This window comes from Danio rerio, chromosome 4 (assembly GCF_049306965.1).
Source record: "Danio rerio strain Tuebingen ecotype United States chromosome 4, GRCz12tu, whole genome shotgun sequence".
Classification (NCBI taxonomy): domain Eukaryota; kingdom Metazoa; phylum Chordata; class Actinopteri; order Cypriniformes; family Danionidae; genus Danio; species Danio rerio.
In genome coordinates, this window is record NC_133179.1 from 41,363,875 (window position 1) to 41,369,988 (window position 6,114).

The 6,114-nt window shown below is 32.5% G+C and overlaps 1 protein-coding gene across 1 annotated transcript in view; it reads left to right on the forward strand.

Annotated features, from left to right (window-relative positions):
• Window positions 1-6,114, forward strand: part of LOC137487279 (uncharacterized) — a 44,081-nt gene that overhangs the window by 10,263 nt on the left and 27,704 nt on the right. The gene's annotated exons all lie outside the window — the stretch shown is intronic.

The window sequence follows — 6,114 nt, forward strand, 5'->3', positions numbered from 1 at the left end:
ATTCAACATTACATCCGGGAACTGCAGGAGAAGCAATAGATTGCCGATTGAAGATCGCCAGCTGCTCTAGTATTCACCAGCAGGTGGAGATGGAATAATGTAAGATTTTTAACCCAGTAAACAGGCGAGAAAAAGGCTAATAAAGGCACAAAAGTAGCATTCAATTTTAATATCAATGCCTTGGACATTATAAATAATAAAAAGTATGAGTAAAATGAGTAAATGAGGGTTTAGTCATCTATATTTGCCCTTATGTAACGGAAGCCAGCTGGTGATCGCGTAAAGCTCACTCCTGATCCAGTGACAGACGTTGTTCTGCAATCTTATCGGAGCTTGTCTCCCATGCTGGCTCGTTACCTGCTCGGACCGGTGCAGTTACTTGCACATAAACCGTCTTTTGATGAATATGATGTTACACATTGTCTGTCTTTATTGACTCTTTCTTCCATAGACGCAAAGTATTATATTGACAGCTAAAGAATATAAACGTAAGAGAAACAGGAGAGGAAATATTATAATAATAATACAAAATAGATAAACATTGACAGGGCTAAGAACAATTACGAACAAAGATTTTCAAAACCAGAGAGATTTTATGAGAATGTCACAAAACAGTTTACTTGGAAATGTTAAACAGAGTTCAGGTATGATTTAAGGTTGGTTATGGATGGGGCGTCTGATTTAAAATAATTTAACATGCGAATGCATTAAAGGGGCGTCTTCAGTTATTCACACAGAACCATCTAATATGGCATAAGGAGTAATGTTTGCGCTGTTTAAACGCAGCTATGTCAGGATTGGGATAGGTTATAATTTAATTATTTAAATTATTGTTATTATTATTTTATGACATGTATTTGGGCTATTGCGCTTAAATAAGTCATCCGTGATTCTAAATTAATATTTCTATTTATCCTTTTTAGCTATCACTTTGCTATCGTCTTTCTCTTCTTTTTTTCTAGTTTTTGGGGTTCTGCCACGGTTAAACGTTTGCAAAATGTCTTTGGTTTGTCCAGAATATTGCTTTTCCTCTAAAATAGAGACGAAGCAGAAGGAAAATGAATGAATTGATGAATGAATCAAATGATTGACGTTTTTATGCATGTGCTGTGCGGCTTGCTCACGACAAAGTCGAACGAGCGGCCGCGAGCTCCGGTGGCCAGTCAGAGCCAGCGCCCCACAGCAAACTGATTGAGATGCTGAATGGCTGCCAATATATGATAGGAATTCTTCCAAAGTTTCAAATGACATCTGGGCGTGTGCATAATAATGTAAAATGAAAGTGAAAGTCATGACATTTGGCCAAGCATAAGAATAGCCTACAAGAGTGTTTCGATTATTATATTAATCATGACATATGTCATGCTTGGGCTTATATGAATAACACCTCGCTGTTTACCATTTCCGAAAGTGGAGCTGACGTCGGCGCGAAATTGCTTGTATAATTGTAAAAAGAGTGATGAATATTAATGGATTTCTTATATCTGTCATTTCTGATGATATAATTGATTTAGTGTGAGCTTATGAGTTTCCAACACAGCAAAAATGCATCAAGAATCCTAAACCAATAACTTTGTCAAGCAAAAATTTGGATTTTATAAGCTACTGATTTTTTTTAAAAAACAAGAAAAAAGAAACTATTAGCTACCCTAGCAATTGTTTATTTAAATATGATCATCTCAAAATATAAAATAAAAACATAATGGTTTGACTTTGTGAAATCATAAAACACACTTGCAGAAAAGAGTTATAAATGAGCAAATACATTCTCTCCAGTAGATGGCGATTAAAGCTCATAATACCCCAATGCGGATGAATTGAGCTGCTTTGCAGGAACCCCTCAACCACGCATGTCAAACCACGCATTATAAACATTAATCTTATGAAACTAGCTCAAGTGACAACTATATTAAGTTTAAACCAGTTTAAATAAGTTTATATGTTTAATAACTGCAAAAAAGATCAACATTGCTTATCATAAAATACAAACGGTCGCTGCAAAGTTATAAATAACGGTTTTCTCGTTTAATAAAAACAAAGTCAGTTATAACTGCCTATTATCAAACCACAGGCGACTCGTTTTATTACTTATCATTGGCTGCGACATTGCCACTTTTGCGTTATTACCTTTTTTCTCGCCTATAGGCTACATAACAATAAAACAATAATCTGGACAAACTAAGACATTTTGCAAACGTTTAACCATGGCAGAACCCCAAAAATTAGAAAAAAATGTCATACAATAATAATATTAACAATCATAATAATAATTTAAATGATGAAAATGTATAACCTATCCCAATCCTGACATAGCTGCGTTTAAACAGCGCAAACATTACTCCTTATGCCATATTAGATGGTTCTGTGTGAATAACTGAAGACGCCCCTTTAATGCATTCGCATGTTAAATTATTTTAAATCAGACGCCCCATCCATAACCAACCTTAAATCATACCTGAACTCTGTTTAACATTTCCAAGTAAACTGTTTTGTGACATTCTCATAAAATCTCTCTGGTTTTGAAAATCTTTGTTCGTAATTGTTCTTAGCCCTGTCAATGTTTATCTATTTTGTATTATTATTATAATATTTCCTCTCCTGTTTCTCTTACGTTTATATTCTTTAGCTGTCAATATAATACTTTGCGTCTATGGAAGAAAGAGTCAATAAAGATAGACAATGTGTAACATCATATTCATCAAAAGACGGTTTATGTGCAAGTAACTGCACCGGTCCGAGCAGGTAACGAGCCAGCATGGGAGACAAGCTCCGATAAGATTGCAGAACAACGTCTGTCACTGGATCAGGAGTGAGCTTTACGCGATCACCAGCTGGCTTCCGTTACATAAGGGCAAATATAGATGACTAAACCCTCATTTACTCATTTTACTCATACTTTTTATTATTTATAATGTCCAAGGCATTGATATTAAAATTGAATGCTACTTTTGTGCCTTTATTAGCCTTTTTCTCGCCTGTTTACTGGGTTAAAAATCTTACATTATTCCATCTCCACCTGCTGGTGAATACTAGAGCAGCTGGCGATCTTCAATCGGCAATCTATTGCTTCTCCTGCAGTTCCCGGATGTAATGTTGAATTTTAACAGTCGAATTTGATCCACTGAATTTATGGAAGCGAATATTAGAACTGAAATAAAATGAACTGAAAATGACCTTTTGAATATTATGCATCGTATTTTTAAAGGGTATTGAATATGTTGAAAGTGAAATCTGAAAATTGAATATGAATTATTGAATTTTTAAGTATGAAAACGTGTTTGAAACATTTTTCGTTGAAATATTCACAGCTTAAATAAACAGATATGTTAAATTTCAGGACCTAAAAATACAAACCCTGGAATTCAAGTCATTAAAACGCAAGAACTTGTTAATACGGTGTATTATTTTTTTCAGTTTGTGATATTCAACAAGCTTTTTAATTCAAGACTTTAGGCATTGATTTTGTTCCATACTTGTTCTTATTTTTTCTAATTCCTATAAATTAAAATCTTTAAAAATAAAATAATTTCTGAGCTGATTAGGATAAAGCCTTTGAATAAGAATATTCTTTAAAAACCTATTATTACATTTTGTGTCTAAAACATTAAGTGGCCAAAAACAGAAGAGAAAACTACAGAATAGTGTGAAAGAATATCTCTGATCAATACTATGATGTTTTTAGGAATATCATCAATTATTGTGTAAAACTCTTTAGGGTGAGAAGCAAAACCATGTTTGAAGCAGAAGTTTTTGTTATTATCACCCCGAAGGCATCAAAATCTGAAGCATGGTCAAGCACCTTACGCATCAGTATTGAGGACGCCATGCCCCTTGGCGACGTTTAAAGCCTCGTATAGATGTCAATGCATTTTTTAAAACCTGGTTTACACCTATTATCGCAGTTTTCTTATTTATAAAATGTGTAATTTTTGTTTTGTTCATAAAAAGCGTCTGTAAACTGGTTCAAGACAACTGTAAATAAAAACAAACCGGCCAAAGTGTCTTTTGTTCACTGATGAGTTCAACTGTGCTCCATGAGGCGTGCAGCCATATGTGGTAGCCCAGGTGAAAAAAATATATAATTAAATGCTCTACACTTTAATTCTTTTGTGCAATAAACCACAAGTCCAAAAATACCTTATGGAAGGGAACAAAAACTTAGCAAAAACTGAGAACACAAAAATATAAATAAGATGCAACATTACAGCACATATATGAAATGTAAAGACATTTTGGGAAAATGTACTTCTACTTAAAATTACTTAAAATTACCACACTCAAAATCAATTTAAGTGTTAGTGATAATATTGCATTCACATTAAGTGTACTTAAGTACAATTTTTGGGAAAATGTTCTTCTACTACAATACATTACTAATATATTTTTTATATATTAACTTATTTTAAACTTAGGATTAGTATGTAAACAGTGTACTAAAAATCAACTAATGTTTAAAGCATTTAAAGCACACTTTTGAAAAACACACTAATAAAAGTCTTTAGGATGTTTTTTTCTGTAGTGTACTTTATTGTAGTCCACTAAAAAATTATTTAAGTATTACTGGTATTTAGTATACTTTTGTCAAGTGTACTAAAGTCCTACTGAAGTATAAACATACTTTTAATTAGTATATTTATAGTGTAAAACCAACAAACTTTTATTTAACACAAAAAAATAACAATGTACTAAAAATTTATTTGTGGGTATTTAAGTGTATTTTAGTTGCATTTAATTAGATATTTTTTTTCACCTGGGGTAGCACACAGTTCAGATTAAACATTATTGGACATACAGTGCTCAGCACTCATTCTTTTTTTGGCTTAGTCCCATTATTATTCTTGGGTTACCACAGCAGAATGAACCACCAACTAATCCAGCATATGTTTTACGCAGCGGATGCCCTTCTATCATGGGAAACACCCATACTCATTCACACACATAAATTAAGGACAATTAGGCTTACCCAATTCACCTATACCACATGTGTTTGGACTTGTAGGGGAAACCGGAGAAAACCCACACCAACACGGGAAGAACATGCAAACTCCACACAGAAAATGCCATAGTCCAAATGAGGTGGTCCATCTTACCTCAATGGTCTAATTTTACATACCTCAAAATAAAAACAATATATATATATATATATATATATATATATATATATATATATATATATATATATATATATATATATATATATTTATATATATATAATTTCACAAATGACCATGTTTAAAGATTTACACTGGTTGAATTACTTTTAAAATACATTGTCCTTACCACCTTGTCACAGTGAACAACCCTGTCACAGCAGATACCACCCCGTCACACTGCCATTTTCTTACAGGTTTATGGAAAGAAAAGAAAATGTTACATAAATTAATGTTGAATGGTGTTCTTGGTGTGTGGACTTAATAAATAAAGATGTAAGTTGATTTGTACTTTTTAAGTTAATTTGTTTTTTCAGCGAAAACAATGAGGCATTTGAGATGCCAAATTTATTTTTCAAATGTAAAAATGTAATAATAAAAAAAATTGATTAAACTACAGACTTTCCATTGATAGCTGCATAAAAGATAATTTGGAAAACATATAAAATTAAAAAGCAATTAGTTATTTTACTTTTGTAAAATCATACATATTGTCTGTAACGGTGTGGTACAAGAGAGGCTCTCTTGCCTAAAGAAAAGCAATAAAATTAATAAGGATTTTGAGGTGGGAAAATAGCTGTTTTGGAGGGTTAAGATATATTTCAAGTTTTTTTTTTTTTTTTAAAGTTTGTACTTATTGAGAATTTAGAAAATGGCAATGTGGAAATGGCACCTGTTTCATATGAATTGTCGTCTCTTATCTGTATTCTATGTTTCTTGCCATTCTTTAGCAATATCTTCAGTAATAATATTTAATTTACCTTCACTTACAGAACTATTAAAAGGGTAGTTCACACAAAAAATACAATTCTGTCATTTACTCATCCTCTACTTGATCCAAACCTGTTTTGTTGAATGCAAATAAAGATATACTGAAGAATACAGCGGCAAAAAACAGCCACTATATGGTTCAACGGCACAAAGTGTTCTTGAGACTTGATTACAATTATTTGGTGGATTAGGG